This window comes from Cygnus atratus, chromosome 1, assembly GCF_013377495.2.
Source record: "Cygnus atratus isolate AKBS03 ecotype Queensland, Australia chromosome 1, CAtr_DNAZoo_HiC_assembly, whole genome shotgun sequence".
Taxonomy (NCBI): domain Eukaryota; kingdom Metazoa; phylum Chordata; class Aves; order Anseriformes; family Anatidae; genus Cygnus; species Cygnus atratus.
The window spans coordinates 14,462,536-14,483,627 of NC_066362.1; the positions used below are offsets into that span (position 1 = coordinate 14,462,536).

The 21,092-nt window shown below is 40.4% G+C and overlaps 1 protein-coding gene across 6 annotated transcripts in view; it reads right to left on the reverse strand.

The window, feature by feature from the left end:
- The window catches only part of ATXN7L1 (ataxin 7 like 1), a 115,152-nt gene that overhangs the window by 49,116 nt on the left and 44,944 nt on the right, over positions 1-21,092 (reverse strand). The gene's annotated exons all lie outside the window — the stretch shown is intronic.

Here is a 21,092-nt window from a genome sequence, read left to right on the forward strand (position 1 = left end):
ATTTGAATCACACATATATATAATCACAGATATAATAATGGCCGAGGTTGGCAGGGACCTCTGAAGATCATCCAGTCCAGCTCCCCTGCCGAGCAGGATCACCTAGAGCACGTAGCGCAGGGTGGCAGCCAGGTGGGTTTCGAGTATCTCCACAGAAGGAGACTCCAACCCCTCTCTGGGCAAACTGTTCCAGTGCTCTGTCACCCTCGCAGTAAAGAAATTATCAAATTAACAATATATTCTTTAAAATATTAAAAAATTACGCTTCCGAGGTCTTACTATCTTTGATTTTTATACAGCCACATCCAAGCGGATGTGGGGCAAGGGCTCTTATGCAGGGCACTGCTGCATGAGCACTGCATTACCCCCAAGCCCCCTCCTGTCCCCACAGTCAGCCAGCCCTGCACAGCCCCTACCAGAAGTTAAGGGCTCTGTGAACAAGCTGAGCTTTGCTGCAGCAGAGCTCCACATGCCGCAGCACCTCTCGGGCAAGCCTGCATCCAGCTGACCACTGCTGAAAATCCTAGGTTGCCCGTTATCTGGAAATACTTCCTTGGGCATAAGTCTCCCGACTAATTCATTAGTGGCGAAGAGCACAGCCCATGAGTGCAGCCCCTCAGCAGAGGCCGCTCCACCTGCAGCAGAGAAGTTGTCGGGCTGTACAGAAAGCCAAAAACGTCCACTTGCAGCAGACTAGCATGGGACCCCAGCTGAATGCAAATTTATTCTCACAGCTGAGTCCAACATAAAATACTCTGACAAATGCAAGCCCACATCATTAGGCACTTACAAATGTCTTAGGATTTAACTCGTATATATTTGCACACATGCATGGAGCCCCAGCCCCCAGGAAATTAAGCTCAAAGCTGTTCCCTGGAGCACTGTGCTCCCCAGCTGCTCACCCTCCCTGCCTCTGCAGGGATCCCAGGGGGCAGGTGAGGAAATGGCCCCAATTTATCCGAGTCTCTTTCTTAATCACAGAATCCTCTGCCTGAGGCCCTGGAAGGAGAGAGAAAGCGGTTGGAGAGTGTGAAAATACAGAAGCAGCACTCTCAGAGATTAGTCACGGTAAGTAAGCTCTTCAGGGGGCACTTCGGGTTCTCCTGGCAGCAGTTTCCATAGGGCAGAAAACAGAACTGGATTCAAGACATCCCGACCCACTGGACCCGAAATGGAGCCCAGGCAGACCACTAATGGAGCCAACAGATCTTTGAAGGTACAGAACCTGTTTTTTTAACGATTATTATTATTGTTATTGCTTTTTTCCCATTTAATTTCAACGTGGGGCTTGAAGTAAAAGAAACAAACACAGAATAACAAGACAAAACACAGCCCAAAAAACAAGACCAAAACCAAAAAGCATGTTGTATATTTGGGGTATGAATCTACCTAAGCAAAATAATACTAAATGCTCCTGGGATTTCTGAGTGGGAAAGCATTCACTGTAGGTACACTTTCCTTACAGAAGAGGTAATCACAGAAGCTAAGGAATAATGAAACAAAATAATAAAAAAAACAAAGGAGAAAGTAATCAAGTAATAAGTACAGAAGTAGTAGGTAATATCAATGTGTAAATAAATAATAGAACAAACAATTAAGTAAAAATGCTTACAGATATGCTTATAAAAAGCTGACAAATTAAAAGCTTAAAGGAACTTCGGGTTGGCAAAGTTTGCCTCCCAGTCCTTGAATGGCATGCAAGTCCCAGTGTGGTTCTGAATGGTTAAATTATAACAGAGGGTAACATTAAGGAAGGGTTAACTTCCATGTAAAAACAAAACAATACACTACTTTTTGGGGGGGTGGGTTGGAGGGGAGCATAGTAACCATGCAAACAGCCTAGCAAATATAATTTTACAACAGTGCTTTCACTCTCTGTAAAATAAAATTTCATTATTTGAAAAGCAAGGCTAATATTAGCTTTAGATTAAGATACATCCAGGAGGTTGTCAATTTTCCATATCTTAATATTAGGTGTCTCAAGTGATCCATCAATAGATTGCCTGAGCCAGTGTTTCAGGAAGCCGTAAGCAGTGCTTTCGTTTTCAATCTAAAAAGGGGAATTCATCAACAATATCAAAACTCTTACTTAAATTTAAGAGGTCTTCTTCAGTAGAGATGAAGACCACAAACATTTTCCTTATAGATTAACTAGCTTTAGAAAATGCCCTACTAACAGAGACAGCTTGTGCTAATGACAGACAAGTTGTGCACTCAATCATATGCAGAAAGCATTGCAAGTAATTGTTTTTCTACCTCTGCAATTCTGATACGGAAGTTTTAACTACAGAATCTTAAAAAAAAAAAAAAAGGTTGAGAACAAAACAAGCCAAGGGTGAGAAATACAATATCATTGCGGATAATACAGAAAATAAAACTTTTTTTTTTTTTTTTTTAAATAAAGGATCATTCTGTTTGTTCATCACAGAGGCTTTAACTAGGTTAAGAAATATGGAGCAGCTAAAAGTGATTCCTTTATAGCCTGCTTTTCTGAGTCTATAAATGTGGCTCAAGTAATAGTACTACTACATAAAAGTATTAAGGAGACTGCCTATTTACCAGTGCCTAGAATTAGACGTTAACACGCCTGATGTCAGCAAGAAGATGTTATCATGGTGTTTTTAAGACTAATTTGAAAATAAATCCTCTCACCTCTGTAGCAAGCTTTGGACAGAAGGAGCTGGGCTTGTCCCAACTAAGAAAGGACAACATGCCAGCATCACTTTAGAGAAACTTTTTTGGTGCTGTGCAACAAAAGAATATTCCTAAGAAATTTTCAAGAGAAGGCTTCAAATCTAAAAAGTAAGTGCTTTCCTGATGGACACCGTTATTACCTGAGAGCTTTCACATTTTAAGCTATTTGAACCTGGGGACATTTCTTAGCACCTAGTAAGTACATGGAGACTGCCGAGTCTGCAACGTGTTCTGTGACTAAAACTTTAAGATGCAGAAACAAGAGTCCAATCTGTTGGGAGTATACGTGTTTCTTGCTAAAGTCGTGTGGGCCTAAAATAGTGACAAAATTAATTTTGTTTCCTCGTAGTGCTAGGTAGGTCAACACACAGGCTTTTTTTCCACCTAGAAACAAGGCTACAGCTTCAGCAGTTCAGCACTGGCAAAAACAACAGAGCAGACTTCAGGCAAAAAAAATAACCCGCCACAGAAATGAAATACCAGCTCAGGTATTTGAGCAGCAGCCGTGCTAAGTGTTTCAGGTTTTTCTGTAATTGTATACTAATCTCACTCTGAGTCCTAAATCAGTTTCCTAGTGTTTCAGTGCCACGGATATCTCAGCACCAGTGGACAGAAGAGGATTTTTAGAGCAGTGCAGGTCAGAACATTTGGGAAAGCCAAAATCCTACTGCTTTTGTCTGCAGAGATCATCTCAGAAGAATCCCTCAAGCTCTAGCTGATCATTTCTGCAGACTGCTGGTAAAAGTTACTGGCAGGTGCCTTATCTAAACAATATTTAGCAGCAAACAGATTTCTATGAATTCCCAGTACCCCGACTCGACAACTCCAGTAGATCAAGTGTCTGATCTATTTTCAGAAATACACTCTATGAAGCTATGTCTGCAGCCTATAAAACACTCCTGCTACTCTTGAAGCATCACAGATCTTCATAAACAAATCAAACAACTATTATTGTACGGAGGAAAAGTACAAATCCTTGACTAACAAGTGGTGCTTGACAGACATTCAAGTTATGCTTATGTTCTCCTGCACATCAGACTGATGCCTCAGCAGTCCCAGATTTTCAGAGCTGCTCCTCCAGAAAGGCCATGGCATTCTGCCTTCTTGTTTAACCTCCTGGAAACAAGAATGCTGGAAAGTGAGGAACACAGGTTTAACTGAGGGATACATTAGTCCTGAACAGTTCATTCCTAAAACCCATAAATTATTCTATTATTTTGAGGAAATCCTAGAAGGCCTGAGATACACCCACTTCCATTTTTTCTGTCTGCACATCTGAGATTTGCCCGTATTTCAGGCAGGGAATAGTCATTTCAGTCCCTTCACTTGATTCCAGTCAGTCCTTGCAAGATGTTTGCCCCATCCTGCCTGGTTAGAGATATATGACAAATACAGATCTCTTCCTTTTCAACCTGTATCCAGGCCAAGAAGCTGTTGCCCATTTGGATGTCAATAGACATTCAAGTGACATTTTAAAAACAGCTTTGAGTACCTTAACAGCATAGGAAAAGACAACCCACTATCTACTTTCTTAGGAAAAACGTCACCTTTTCAGAAAGTTCGTATTTAATGGGTTCCTCTTTCTTGGCCGTGATCCCTAGGGGATCCTTAGACATAAGTTTCTCTCATTAAAAATAAAGTATTATAACAACAAAAATAAAAACTATTTATTTTTGGAGTTGAACACAGGTTTCTTGGTGTAAAACTTCTAACACAAATTGTCTAAGCAAGCTGAAATACCAAGAGGTGTCTGTCTTCCCTGAACGTAGCTACAGCTAATAGTGTGCAATCATGTAAAAACCAGACCTTGTTCTCAATTACTTGTAAAAGATGATCTGAACACTTGGGCACCTCCCCAGTGCCATCAAGCTCAGCAGTACCACTCTGGGTGCAGCATCGGGCTTACATGCGTCTAGGGAAACAGATGAAACTAACCCAAAGAGGAATAAACATTCCTCCTCCAACACTCAGATATGCAATTCTTAGAGCAAGCTCAGGAAGACAACAGATCCTTCATTACTTCTCTTGTTCAACCTTTTCCACTGCTCTACGACTCCAAAAGCTTCTGAATATTTTTAGAGAATATTTAGATGCAAAGGATTCGTGTTAAATGATACATGAAGAGTTAATGCACAAGTAAAAATTCACAAAAATACGATTTCTTACAGCAGCAATGCTGCTGTACATTGTAGAGTTTAAAGCTTATTGCTTTAGTCCTCATATGCACATTGCTTCCTTAAGGGGTTAGGTGGCAAAGGTCTCAAACGTTAACTACTTAGAGCAAACAAGATCAGCTTTGGTGCTTGATCACTGCAATGCTATAAAAATCTTCATGAGCGTCCCAAACTTGTATTTCTTAGCCTGAGCTTCAGATTCCTCAATTCCAAGTAATATCAATATCTCTTACTGACTTAATTAAAACTAATAATAAAGGTTTTGGTTCAGTCAGTCTCCTAGTAGTGCATTAGAATTAGTGACTTAAATTTAAATGGTATTCACACAATTATTTTCATGTAGTGTGGGTATACACATTTTGACAGTATTGCAAGAATGTACTCTAAATTGCACAGAAGTTGATTGAAACTGTCAAACCAGTATTTAATTGCTTGTGGACTTGAACTTCAATATATACTTTTGGAAAATAGTCCAGAGAGTATTTATCTAAGCATACAGACATATACTTGTACCTTTTGTACATAAAAAGTACACTCAGAAAATATGTCTTAAAGGTCACCTGCACACATAGGAGAAAATATAGGTATTATTCCTACATTTGTTTATTCCTCAATTACACATTAATTTTCTCCATTACTTGTTCTGAGACCACATGTACCACCCTCAGACTTACAGATTCTCTCCCTCCCCGCCAATTCTAAGATTATAAAAGAGTGAAAATGTTTCAAACATACCAAGTTTCTTACTTCTTTTGTTCTGATCTCCAGTCTGAAAAAACTGTAACATCGGTGCATTCTCACTAAATACATGTGCTCAGATAACGTACAATAAAATCCATCCTGAGGTAAATTCACAAAGTTGTTGCAGAAACTTGTGCTCAATCTGCTACCTCTTCCCTGCTGAATGCAGTGCTGCAGAAGCCAATGTTCTGGATACGCAGCCCAGCAGGCCCCACCACTTTTTGTTTTCATTTAATTCTCATTTTCTACACTACATATGGAATTTTAGTTATGAAGTTGTCCCTGACAGAGTTTCTGTGTTTTTTGATAATATAAGCAGGCTCACACCATACATTAAAACTTTCTCCCTACCACATCCCCTTTTAGGGTTCTGAATTCCTGTTAGAGATGAGCATGCCTTTTTGGGGGAAAAAAATAACACACTGCCACTAAATCTTAGACATATCATCAGTCTGTGGATACCAACTACCAAGAAAAACACTCAAATCTGAACAGGCATAGCCCAGAAAAATATCATTTTTAGGTTAATTCAAACAGCAGATCTTTCATCTTCAAGGTCAGATGCCCTTTCCAAAAGATACGCTTTTAAGATTGTAGTTTAGATAAGACAGGCTGAGCTGATTTAATAATTAATTGCTGCTGCTGCTCCCCCTGAACCATGTACTCTCCCAGCTTTTTCTTTGCACTGCCCTTGGTATTCACCTGCTGCCCCGACGTGCAAGCTTAGGTTGCTAAGCCAGCTGAAAGCTACCAAAACAAAGGGGGGAGAAGTGTGAAACCACAAAAAAAACAACAGCCCAAACCTACCCAAATCAAAGCACATAGCTTTCTTGTATTATTTATAGCCTCACTAAAGGGTGAGAAGAACCACAGAAGTGGGTGAGGAAGATGATGACAGGAGCGGGTACGGCCCCTTGGCAGCAGCATGCCACCGGGGCAATTCACATCCCCATCGGGTGCCCAGCAAGCAGCAACCTGGCCAGTGACAGCCAGCAGAGCAGTAAAAGGGACACTGATGTCACCAACAGAGAAAGCATCCTGGAGAGATGACGAGGTTTTAAAGCTGACAGAAGCTTTGTTGCTGCTGAAGCAAGTTCCTCTCACAGCTGAGCCTCAAACCGGTATTTTCTTCTTCCAATCTATGAAAAGTTATCACGGCTGAACAGTTTATTCCCGCAAAGCATCACTGAGCACTGCCCTGTTTATAAGAATGTTATTTTGGAAAACAACAGCTAACAGTCTGGCCTCAGCCACCCCATACGTTGTGCGATGCAGCTCCTGGCTGCAGCTAACCACGAGGTCTTCACTCAGAGCTGCACGTGGTAAGGAGGACGTGACACACGTGGCAAGGACAGGCAGCTCTCCACACTAATATTATGTGAACCCAAATGGGTCTGTAAAGAACTGGATAAAAAAGGAGAAAAGCTCTTTATTCACTATCTGTATACACCACCAAGAACCTGCCTTCTTCACTTGCGAGACAAAATGAGAGCTGTGGAGCTTACTATATGTGGCAGACCTGCTTCATCGGCGACCTGGCGTACCTAGGAAAAGCCTGTTGCAGAAGTCATGCAACAGGGATTTGCTACAGCACTTCTATACTCAGGGCACCTTGCTAGACTTGCAATGCAACGCTACCATAATATTCCTACCTTGCTTGAGAGACTCATCAATTTCATTACAAAAAAATCTAGCCCTGCCGCTGAAAACTCTCCAGAACCTGAACTTCAAATGATGATGACACATTTTGGATTTTTAATTTGCCCCCAAGTTTTCAAACTAGAAATATATTGCTGCACTATTTTATCTCTTAGTTAACTAAAAGCCTTATTTTTAGTTCAACTGAGAGTTCAAAAAATTTCACTACATTAAAACGAAGTCCTACATTATAACAAAGTTTCACTCCATTAACATCAGGAAGTCAGAGTGCAATAAATAAAACAGAGGTTGCCTGTTAAAAGAAAAACTGGTATGAAAGACCGTGTAGCACTCTTAGGCATAAAAACGTCACTGTCCGTTTGCACCACAAGAATATTGGTTATTGTATTTCTGGCAACCGCACATGAGTATTCCATGCATTAAGGAAAGACAAATCACTAAAGCAACAGAAATCAGGAAGCCTTTCAATAGGTTCAAAATAATAGATGGAGTACATCCAAAGATACAAAAGCAAACTGATACAATACCAGGAGAACTTTTCTGTAGACGGATAATCCACATTAATAAAAACACTACTAGATATCACTGCAGTTAAGCTTTTAGTTTAGATTAATACTAAGACAAAACATTTAAATGTAACAATGTGGGTTGCATTTTAAAAACTGTTTAGTCATTTTTGCCCTCAGTACAACCTAATGTTTCTAGGAATGCAAGTTATTTTTATTAGGCAGCCAGCTGCAGACATTGCTGGAAGTTAACTACGTTAAGTTCCAAAAAAATGAGGAAAATTACAATTCTGCATATGCCTTCAGAAGTTTCCCTAACACATGAATAGAATCTGTGTTTGAATAGCAAAAGTCAAAACAATTTTGAAGCTCAATTAAAGGAAATAATGATTTATTTGCAGTATCTTTTGATTCCACGTAAAGCTGTTTGTGCTTCAGTGCCCAAGACTTGGTCCATACTTACAAGCAAGTACTGCTGCGATGATGTATTACAAAATAATCTTTAAAAAATTAACTGTGAGCAACTACCTACATCTCTACATCCATGCTGCATGATAGGATGTGGAAAGCCAGGTGATAAAATCTTACTTTTACAGAGAAATCAACAGAAAAAAAGGTATTTTAAGCGACAACACAGTTCCAAATTAAATACTTAATGTAACTGTCATCAAATTAAACAAGTTATTAATTACTAGAAATTCACCCAGCAGCACTTCCTATGCATACTTCTAGATGATCAAATTCTTGCTCTTAATAAAAAGCACAGGTTAGATTTTGTAAATAGGTACACTTTATTTTTTAAACCACCAAAATATGCAATGTTTCAAAACTTCCAGAATGATTCCTTCTCTAGGCGACCTGAAGCAGAGTGAGTGCAGTTGCTGAGGGTGTGCGAACAGGACACCCAGCACCACGCGGACCACACTTTACCCCTGAGCACAAAAGGAGCAGTGTTGGCCCAGCATTGTGGCTGCTCAACTTGATCAAATTTTAAAAAAACTTGCATGGAAATTCTTGGCAGAAACCTTTCAGACTCTGAACCCCCTCCCCATTTCTCCCAAACCAAACCGGTACGCCTGCAGGGTGCCTCAGACGAGCCAGCTGTAGGGATTTCCAAAACGTAAGGTGGCCGTGCTGTATCCGCGGTCCCCCTCCATCCTGGCGGGGTCTGTATCGGGGATGGACATATTTAAGGAAAAGCAGACCTGCCCCCAACTAACAGGTAACTGGAACGTTTTAAAGACCAACTGGTGCGGTGCAGCTGAAATCAAGCTTTAAAGCAAAGTTTAGGATAAAAAGGAGAATGGCAAAGCTTAACCAGTAAAACCAGCGTAGGTCAATACTGCTGCTGCCTCATCCGACGTAAACGTCTTATATGAAATACAGTAAGAAAAAGAACCCTAGCTTAAAGAGAAAAAATAAAAATAAAAAAAAGAGGATGGCCAGGCAGGGTGAAATCCTGCCTTGAAAAGCCCAGCACGGTCTGCAACACAAACACCGGGGAGCGAGCAGCTTCCTCTGCGAGTGAAGCAAGGCTCCGAGCCCTTCCTGTGTCACAACTCCTGCGCTTCCTTCGCGCGCCCGCTGCCGCAGCGACGCGCACAGCCTGCACGGGCACCGCGCTGGGGCTGCATCCACTGCCGGAGGAGATGCAAGACATCCGAAGGAGCCACTCAGCTTTTGGCTGTCCGGACTGCCCACTGAAATGACTCGCAATAAAATAGTTTATAATGAGCTTAAGCTTTTTTTTTTTAAAGGAAATGCTGTACAGCCACATAAGAATGCAAAGCTACTGCTCTAAAATTCACAAAAAATGAAAGAAAAAGGAAATACTATTTTGCATCTCATGTAACTCCAAAAGTCCGCTTTACAAAACCGAGTTCGACAAAGCTTTCTGTATTGATTCCCTTTACGGACATAAAATGCCCAGGTCAGACATTCAGCTAGCTGAGTATGGCACAGACACACAAAAAAGTTTCAGGTGATTATGTTTACTGAACCTAAAAGGAGGCTGTAATACATTTTCAGAAATATTTTCTCATAAATTAAAAGAAAAACTACTACAAAGATAGTGGTGATCTCCTCAAAATCATGCTTGGGTTGACTGGAGTGCAGTAAAGTTTGCATTTGCCAAAGCTAAGAGAGGAATTTTGCAAAGTAAAGGTGTGACATGATGAAGCAGCAGAGATGACAGCTTTGTTAGGTGATAAACAGGTTAAAGTGTCACCTGTTTTACTTGCTTTTCAATTGATAATTGTGCAACTGACCGCACAGTTAGCTGCTGTAAGCATATTCTTGTGACATTAAACAAAACTTTCCAATAAATATTCTAACTCCTCTGCTAAATAACTTTGCATTGTTTTCATTTTTGTGCTTTATATATTTTTTGAAAAAATAAAATCAATCTAATCCTACACTAAATACGAAACTTAAAAACCAAAAACAAGACACGAGGCAATTCTGCTAAACTGACACTGAACTAAGATTCAGTTTAAAAACTGAAAATCTATATTTTTTAAATCAGAACTATGGAACAAAAACCCAGGAACTGAGCAGAAGTAAAAATAAGGAGGCATACATTACTCAGTGAGTAATTAATGGTTAAAATGAAGTCTTGCATTCAGCAAGCTGAACTGTTAAGCGTTCAGCAGAACATATTTGTTTCTATAGCTCTCTTATGAAACCATTATAATTTACACTCAAGGTATCTATTTTCTGAACTTTGCTTTATCTCATTGATACCATCTAGCTAAAATTGCCACATCCATGTCTGTGAGTTAAAAAACAAAAACACAAACCACCACCAACAAAAAAAATATGTTGTCTGCTTAAACTTTGCTTCTGGTGCAAATGCTGGCAACAACTTCATAATTTCTTCATATAACTGTATCACATGATAAGCAACTGGAAATAAAACTGACCTAGCACACGCACTACCGAGTAACTTGAATCCCTCGCTGCAGATGAGAGCGAAGCAGCAGCAGAGACTGGAGCCAACCTCGCCAGGTTTCACTGACACTGACCTCAGAAACGCATGGAAGGAAGGGATTTCACCTTCTCCTGCCCACACTTCCAAAATCTGCTTTCACCTTCTGACTTTTCATCACAGGAAGAGCAAAAGAGCCACTCACAGGATGAAGATGACCGGGCATCCTTAAGCTAGGACACAAGCACCGGGTCGGCTCAGTTCCCCCACGCCTGCTCGCAGCGGCGTGCCGTGAGGGCTCAGGCAGAGCGATGACGGGAGGCAGGAGAGCACGTGGATAAAGCTGGCACTTCGTGGCCTGGAGGAACGACCTGAGTGCGCGCACAGGCAGGATCTTCACTTGGCCCATGCTAATTGAAAGATAAAAGCTTTGGGGAATTTCTTTTTCCAAGATCTCCGTAACTGGGAGATACCGAAACTAGCAATGTCTGTGGGACGCTGCAGCCTAGCGTTTACACAGTTCTTTCTCGAGTTTGTGAAAATAATGTTCGGTACAAATGAAGCTGTGAACACAACATGGACTGGATACAAAAACATCCTGAGTGGCTTCTCTTCCTAGTTCCCTAAAACAAAACAAAACAGAGCAAAAAGCTCTGTTCCTTGCTTCAGCGCCTCTGTTGACCTTTTGGTCTTGCCCCTTTCCAATTGCAAAGTCGGGCTAGTTTTGACCTGACTGATTCCCAGCATGCCAGGTAAAGCTTACAGAGCAGCAGCAGAAAACCCAAAGCATTGCAGATCTTCCCAAGTCTGACAAACAGACATCGGTGAGGTTCTCGTGACTTTCAGGACTCCACGCAAGGAAATGTGAACATCACCCCTGGGGTTGCGCGTTGTGTTCTTGGGTATGTCCTTCCTCTGCTCTTGGGGGAAAACACTATTTTATTTATTTTTTCTTCCCCCTTTTCCTTTGCAAGAAAAACACCTGCCCTCGGTTAGGGCAAATGTTACAGGGCAACAGGGGTATTATCGCATCATGCACTAGAGAATATTTACCCCGATGTACATATAGCCATAGATCTCCACACCCAGCAGACCGGGGCTCAGCAGTGGCACAGACCACACCGTGAGCAAACGCTGAGCCTTTGTCAGCCAACCAAACCCTGATAACTGCTGTCTGAGCATCCTCACCGCCCTCAACATTATTTTATATGCAGGACACGTCAGTAGTTATCACTGATCCAATACATGCAGGTGTTGATACTACTATGGATTTTTTTTCCCCTCTCAAACATTAATTTACAATTCTCTGACTGGCTTTATTTTTCTCAAAGACCAGCAATTTTGGGCTGGTTCAGAGAGTGCTTTGTTTTTAAAATTCCGACTGATCAAAATATTTCCAACTATGTTTTTATTTTTTATTTTTTTAATTAAAAGGCCATTCAAATGGCTCTAAATATCAGGAAGGTAACAAACTCCAGTTAGAGAGGTCCCTAATTAAAGCACTCCCCTTTCTGCCATAATGAATTTGAACCCAAACATTTCGCTCTGCAGAAGAGTGCTCTGACTACGAGGACAAACTATTGCCAAGGGGGCAAGATATTTGCTGTCCCATCCTCCTACTGAAATTATTTCACTTTTTGTAAACATGCTTCTCGAACCATACACTGGATCCCAAGTGAGTATCTTATTTGTCAAAGCTAGGGAATGGCTCTTCCTTGCTCTGTTCAACAGCTATTTGGTAGTTTTATTCAAAATAAAAACTTTGATAGGACAGAAGAAATCAGCATGGTCCTGACCTCGTGCCTTCGAGCACCAAAGGGACTTGGTCCCTTAGAGAGCAGGTAATTCAGAGTCTCCCTCATTTCCTTCCATTTCTTTTCCATATGAAACACACAATCAGTGAAACAGGCAAAGGCTTTCAAGCACGGTGGTTAGGGCACTCCCTGGGAGATGAGATAAATCCAGTTCCCATCGGCATTTCTTTCTCCAGAGGAGAACACAGTCTGTGTGAGTGATTGCAAACTCCCACCGACACTAGGTGGCCTGCTTAAGATGCTCTTGATTCAAGTCCCCCCAGATTAGGGAAGAATAGGGTAAATAGGATGTCCCACATCGCACGTAACCGTTCTGATCTCCAAACTAGTGGGTAAAGGAACAGAAATCATTTTGCAAAGGTAGTCCTTTATTTCCTCTGTTTTTACTTCAGTCTCCTAAAATCGATTTCAACTCAGGCCAAGTGGAACACTTTGCCTCTATCAGCAGGACATTTATTTTGTTACGAAAATGAGAGAAAAATTAGTTATACTCAAGCCGTCTTATTAATGCAAAAAACCTGTGTTTTCTTCTTCAGCAAGCTGGAGAAAAGCTTTTTTTTCCCCAAATGTGTCTCCCCATTAAGTGGCAATAAACTGCTCCCTAGTATTTATTCCAGATTTTTTTTTCAGAAGGTTTTGTTTTATGGAATAAAACAAAGGACTGAGATCCCATCTCCAGCTGGAGGATGGGCAAGCTGGCTGCAGAGCAGGTTGGCAGAGCCAGGCCGTCTATAGTCACCCAGGAGCTCTCCAGAACCCGCGGAGGCAGTTTTTGAGTTATAAACCCACAAGCAGAACCTCTCGCTGAAAACCACCTTGCACCTGAAGATCAGAAGGTACCATCAACGCTTGGCAGGGCATAAATAAGCCAACGGCAGCAGGTCTGAAAAGTGTTCAGGTCGGAGTGGTAGAAACTATAATGAACCAAATTAGCACACATACAGATAAGTATGATATACTGGGGAAAAGTCAATGGAGTTTGTTAGAGTTATGAGTCACAAACGTACTGGAAGGCATAAATGAAAGTGTGGATAGGAGAAATCCAATTAACACTGTCTATTTAAATTTCTAAGTTAAATGAAACCACGTATTTGCGTTTCCTAGAGGAAAGGTAGCTGTTGTGGGACAGGAAGGAACATTCAACCCCTCCACCTGAAGGCTAGATAACTACCTACAAGGCAAAGAGAAGAGGGTGAAAACGGTCAGTTTTCTAGGCAAGAATTTCACCAGTGGCATGCAACAAGGGTCTGTATTAAGGCCAGACCTACGCAACATATTCAGAGAAGGTGGTTAGCCAGCAAACAAGATCTTTGGTATTTAATTACTCAGAGGACTAAAGATGAAAATCAGCAGATTGCAGAAAGACCTAATGTTGCTGAACAGAGTAATAAAATAGTAAATGAGATTCAATGTAGAGAAATGTAAAGTGAAAGAATATGGAAGAAAAAAACAATCTTTATATACAAAATGATGGTCTCTGAATCATTATTACAGAGTAAGGAGGTACTGGTCTTGTAACAGAAATTAATCTCAATGATCTGCGGTGGTCAAATGTTAGGCAAGGAACACAGGAAGACACCACTGCTTCCCTTTCAAAAATGGTTTAAAAGAGCTGGGTAAGATAAAAAAACACATAGCAAAGAGAGGGACAGTCTCTACATGAGTGACAATTAAGCATACGCAGACTTGTCAAACTAGAAAAGCGATGACAGCGGAGGGTTATGATACACACTCATTATGACGGTGGACAGGAAATGACTGTTCGTTGTCGGACAACAAGTTCAAAACAAAAAAAGGGAGGTACTTCACACAACGTACAGCCAAGTGTTGAGAATCCTTTCCACAGGACCCTAGCTGTTAAGTTTCCATTAAGTTGAAAAAGCAATGGGTCAACAAAATTGTTTGGCAGCACAGTGACAGACACTGGTCTTTGCAAAGTTCAATTCTTTCGCTACAGAATTTCTCTCATCTTACTGTGTTTCCATCTCACGGGAAGGTATGCTGCATGCCAGGTTGCTGAATGAAAGGCTATCCTGTTCTTCAGTGATTCAGACCCAAACTATCTACACTGATACAAAACTGTAGGGTTTCAACTTCTACAGAACTATTTTTGGTTGAGTACAAACTCTTGTATTACAGCTAGTTCCTGCATCAAGGCTGTAATGGCTTCTCACATGTTTTTAGTTAATGGACAGCAAAAAAAAACCTCACAACTCTGCTACTGAAAACATGCTGTTCTGCACCGTGCCGTTCTCTGCAGCAGTGTCTGGGTCTGACTACGCCTTTCCTGCCCATGTGAAAATGCTGAAAAGCTTTACTGCTCAATTCAGCATTCCCTCTGAATGCATCTGGCGTTAGACAGCAATGAAAAGGTTTACTTACACTGCAAACTAATCCTTTGTCCTCCTAGCCAAATTCAAAAGCACCATTTCTACTGATAGTCATCTACCTAGAGTCACAGAATGAGAAACACTTGTCTCCAGACTCACTTGGACATCCCCATGTAGTACTGCAAGGGTGAGAAAGCTGGAAGTACACGCGAGGATGCGCTGGACTGCACGCTTCGTGCAACCCGATCAGCAAACACAAACTAAATCTATCTGAACAAGTATAATCTACATAAACCTTTTCTGTATTGTTGGCCAATTCCTGGCCCATGTTTCAGCTTGCACAGATGTATTCCTGCTTCAGTATTTTGAGGTAAAAGCTGCACCAAAAAATGAGACTCCTCCCTGCCAATCCTTCTCCCAGCAAACTGAATTTTAAAATGAAGCAATTTTTCAGTCAGCAATCTCAAGCCTAAAAACAAGATTAAAAAAAATAATAGTTTTCTAGTTATGTAATTAGTAAACCACAACACCAATGATATACTCAAGGAAAGAATAACCCCACACAACACACAATTTATTCACAGGGAATAAAATGGAAGCAGAAGTATAAAATAATGATAGATTAGCACTAGCGTTAAACGTATTTCTCATATGCAATGCTTGATATTTTATGGAAGTATGGTATTAGTTATACCTCACTTGATGCAGAGCAGATGCTAAGCATGATAAAAGATTATTTTCTCGGATACGAGAAGTCTGTCCAAAAAGAGGGGAAAAAAATCTGTTATTTCCCAGAATGCTAGTCAAGGGAAACGTTCCTGGTTAACAGCAACACTAGTCTCACAAACGTAAATAGCTAACGAGGCAGATTTCCTAAATTTTATTTAGGCATCTTAACAATAGGTAACTTTTGGTGCAGGAAGCTAAATCAAGCATTTAAAATCGAATCCAAATCAGACTACACACCTAGTGAGGTGAACAAGTTGCCCCTCGTCATTTGCCTAATGTATTTTAAACAGTTCTCTCATTGTGTCTCACAGAATTTAATTAATTAGTTTATCTAGATGAATGTAACAATTTTATTTTAAAACCAGAATCTTACAGTGCTTCTAACCTATCCTTAGCGATAAAGTATATTTTAGAAGAAGGTCTAATTCAATATTTTTAGGTTTTAATATGACAATTATTACATTAATACCACTAGTTAAATAGAATAGCATTAAGCTATTAAGATAATTATATGAATCACTACAGGATTGTCAAATGGGAAACACACAGAAGAGCTTCAACTATAGTTGAAACGATGAGAATTTTAAGTACAGTATTTTATGCATGGAAACAAAATGTTTTGAATAGATTTGGCACTAGTCAGGTACCAAAACGTTGTATACTACTAGTACACAGTGAAATGAACAGAACATTTGGATTTTAAACATGCAGCTGTGATAAACATGTTTGCACACTGGAGGAAAATAAAAATCATGTTCAAATAAAGAAGAAGAATATTTTAAGATATTTTAAGAATTCAGAAGAATTTATCTGAGATAAATATTATTACTGAGCATTGTGGAAAAAGTACCTAAAGTAGATTTGCAAGCCTTCTACTAGCTAGTTTATCATAGCTGAAATTTTCCTCTTCTAAAAAATAAGATTTTTTGTAAAACACCGAATAAATTCATTTCTTCATGAAAGGCATTTAGAGTAACTACTTCCAACTTAAAAAAAAACAACAAAAAGCAAACAACAACAAAAGCTCTTGATCCTCAGTTCCATACTTATTTCAATTGCTCTCTGTTTCACCTCTCTGCAAAAGGACAGGATCTATCCTATCACCCTCTGGCATGCCGAAGGACTTTGGTCTTCCATGCTGCACCCCAGGCGGCCTGTAGGTGTTAGGAGAGGTCATGGAAGCGGCAGCAGAAACTGCTGTTTTGGATCATCAGAAGTGGTATTTCTGGAAAAGTAAGAGACTGTTGTTCCTGCTTGCTTTGTGCTCACCACGGCAGCCCGATCGGGGCAGCTGTGTGGGCTGGAGCAGGCTGGCCTCCAGGTGCTCCGGCCTCCTCCCAGCCCCGCTCTCTGGCGCTGACCTCCGGGCCCTGCTGCCTCCCACCTCACCTAGGTCGGGGCACAGGAGGTGGCTGGCTGCTAGAGAGGGCACTGCCCCAAAACTGCTGCTGTTTCCTTTGGGAAGAAGCAATGGACAAAAGAATCAGTTTTTTGAGGCAGCTTTCTGGTACAAGTTTTAGTAGATGGAGAGCAAGAAGTCGCTAAATCTATGCTTTGCGAGAAATTGCTAAAAGTAACATACTAGAAATTCATAGAACAGTTAGAAAATTAACTATACCTAAAACGTTTAGGCAACTGTGAGAAGTCGTTGCTGATGGGCAGTCCTATATGCAGGAATGACTTCAACAGGACTGAAATGGGACTTAAAGTATTGGGTAGTGACTAATCCCAATGTTAATTACCTTCTGTGAGACACACTGAGTAAAATGCATCTGAACGCACTACTACCAAAAAAACAACCACACCCAAAAAACCCCACCACATCTTTCTCGCCTGATCACAAGCAGGATAAATAAAGAGATAACAGAGGGAAGAGAGCTGCTCTTGAAACTTCTGTACTTTTGAATACAGCAAAGAAGCAATGACTTTGTATTTGGGCTTTTGGCAAACTTGGATTCCACATCAAATGTACCTTCTGGACAGTACATCACAATTTGATATAAAAAAGGATTTGTTCTTGCTTATCTTTTACTCAGCAAAATGCTTCCAAGCAGCGAATTCTAAAAGCTCGTAAAACACCAACACCGCATTCTTTCTCTAAGATGGAAGACATCTACCTAATTCAGCCCAGGGAAGGCATGCTATGGAAAATTCTAGCACAAACAGTCCTATTTTTAATTTTGTCAGGTTTTTACAGGTTATGACAGAATTTTTTCACTGTACCTTTTCCCTCTGCCTCACTACCACAGCCCCAGCCTTCCACCGGTGAGGCAGTTGGAAGGAAGAGGCCCTAAACTCAGCCCTGTAAATTATAGTATGTAGGAGATTAAACTTAAGCCTAATGCTACAGTCAACCTTCAACAGCTGAGCTCTATAAATGGACACTCCTTAAAAGAAATCCTTATTGGTTACTATTTAAAACTACATCTCTATTAAAATCTCGACTGAAAGAAATTACAAGCGATACACATCTCCCATCAATGCCATGACAACACCACCCGGTTCAAGTATGCACTATATCATTTAGCACCATTTGCTTGCAGTTTAAAAAAATATGTAAGGGCTCACTAAACAAATATTACCAATGAATACGCTATGCGAAAGAGAATTTCTATTGTTATAAGTTAGCTTAGGTGTAAACTAGAACAATACACTTTCAGTGCACTGAAAAGCCCAGCGTCATTATTACTCTGTCAATCTACTTCCTCTATAGACTTATTTAAGATCAGCACTGTAAAATTACAGCACAATCAAGGCAGTGTAAAGGCAGAACAGAGAAAGTTAGGGAAAAAATGACTGATTGATGTTTTAGCCTCAGATTTTTCAATTTCATATGCAGCTAAGGGGTGGAGGGGAAAGATTACTATGCTAAATAACAACTGTATACATGCATAGCATTCTGCTCACTGCTCAATGTCTTCTGCTGAATACATCCTGCTCCCCAAAGTACAATCCCTTGAGAGTTCAACCCTGCCAAAATGTTCCTGCTATCTCATTCAAAGAATCTTTTGAATGAAGGAATTGTCAATTATTGACACATCGACCTAGGGCAAATTTTTGAAGTGCATATATTTTCTATGGGCAGTTGTGAGCTTCCCACTTACGCTACTCATTGACCTTACCTCTCTATATGTTATATCTATATATCTATTTGTATATAGATATATATCAGAAACAGAGTTCAGATAGATATATAGATAGGTATCCATATATCTATGGGCTGTTTTAGGCTCTGTCACTGATCATGAATTAGAAACAACAAACAAGACAGCAGTTTAAGCAGTGGGATGATAGTAGAAAATCTATAAAAAAAAGTTAACTCCCCAAAATACTGTGCTACTTGTTTCTAAGCGAGCAGGTCAGCAAGTCTGAACACAGCTCCACTTTAAATTCGCAAGCTAGACTAAGAAAAGAAAACATGGCAAACTCCTTCCAGACTCCAGCAGATCTCAGCAACCTGCAAAGTGAAGATGCTACATTTGCTGTTGCTCTGAGCATCAGCTGTGCATCTTTCAGTCCCCGCCACAGTCCGTCCCTTGGATCTGTGTGTTACTTTCTGCATTCAGATTTACTTTGTGTGATACATCTCCAACACAAAAAGCATTTGCTGGTCTTGCTTTAGTCTGGCTTACGATGCATTTGCTGGTTAGGGCATTCTCTTCTCCTAAGAGGTGGAAGATGAGAGAATAGCTCCTAGGTGATAAGGCTACTAAATCCAAATCTCTTGCTTCCTGGCCAAGTTATTACAGAGAAGGCAGGGCTTTGTTTTGTTTTGTTTTTCTTGAATGAACATGGCCTTGCCAATGCATCTTTCATTGAGCTCTCTCTAGGGTACATCCAAAAAAAGCCCAACCCAAGCTGTCTGCAGTTCTGGCCGAGCACAGGAGCCAATACTGAGGTGACCAACACTCCCATGCATTCAAGCAGCTAAGAAGGATTTTCATTTACTGCTTGATTTGAATTACATGTTAAAATTTCATTTTACCTTTTACGCACCAAAGTACTTCTCTGAATCTGGCCAGAGTCTATCAGCAGTTAGGATACAGAGCTGTTCTCTCCAAGACAGATTTTCCATTTCTGCACCTATTCAGAATCCCAAGAATTGCTCTGACAGTCTAAAAATACAGCACTCCAAGAGTATGTAGGGAAAAAGCTGAATTCAGAAGAGTGCTGTTTTAGTTTTGCTTCTGCAAGGGTAACATCCACCCTATCTGGATTGTCCAGGCAACGATGTGCTATTTAAATTCTGCAGGAATGGTGCAGAAAATGGCTTGTGGCCTCAATTTCAGAGGCTGCCGCTACGCTGGGCCCACAGAACTTGCAATGATGGAGTCAGGACCAATCTACATCACCTGCAAGTACCATTGCAGGAACTACAGTTAATATTTTCACCATGGACAGGAAACAGAGTTAGGTCACTGGCTGCAATTTGGTCTTGAGAAAAGATTTCTGATAGAAAGACTGTAAAGCTAGAGAGAATTTTTGTATGCTCGTAGCTACCAGGGGGTTCCAATATAAAGTAACAGAAATGAGAGATACAGACAAAATGTGTGTATCCTAGGCAATTGCACAAGTCAAGTTAAATGTACAAACAGTACATACAAAATACTCAATTTCTTCTCTCCCATCCCCCCAAAAGAAAAAGAAAAAAAACTGGATTCTTGCCAGTCCAGCTGCTAATATTAAACAACTGTTGCCATATTTAACAAAAAGCAGGGGGGGATGAGGGTAATTTTCATCATTGTAGTTCTCTTCTGCAGTGAAACCTAACCATGTGACAGCTCCAAAGTTATTTGATGAGCAGCGATACCATATAACACGTTTTGACAAGGCTGTGAAAAAAGAAAATCCCAGCAACAGAAGGAGAATTACTGAAAATGCCATTGTCCTCGAAGGGCACAAGAACGCTCCCCTGATAAAAGGTCAAATGCAATGGACAAAATATTAACAATTACAAAACCCCAAACAGGCGTATTTTGTAAAAAACAAGCCATTGAATAATTGAAATAATATCAAAGCTGAGAGTAATCCATCAAACGTGACAGTGATATCCATATCAAAATCCTTATGCAAAAAAAGATGCCAGCTAGTAATGTTCCAGTTCGTGGTAAGAAAGCAAACCATTCACACTGGAAGCTCAGCCTTTTCTTTAACCGTGGTTCATTAAATTGTAACACACAGCTATTACAATGTAAAATAGCTAGTCTGAGTAATTCAGAGTATATAACCTCTCTTAGAAAATAATTATGATCTGGAAGGGAAATTTATTTATTTATATTCTCCTGTACTCCAGTACTTGCTAGCTTGTTTGTCTTTTAAATGGTGCTTAAACAGCCCAATAGAAGGATAAAAAGGAAATATCCTTTTCCTCCTTTCATGAGGACATGAATAAGTCGACCCAAGGATTTGTAACACAGAAGTAATGAAAATTAAGGGCAGCTTTTTTCCTTTTTAAGGGATAAGAATTTCTACTTCTTAATTAGAAGCCTACATTAGAACAACCTTAGAGACAAGAAGGA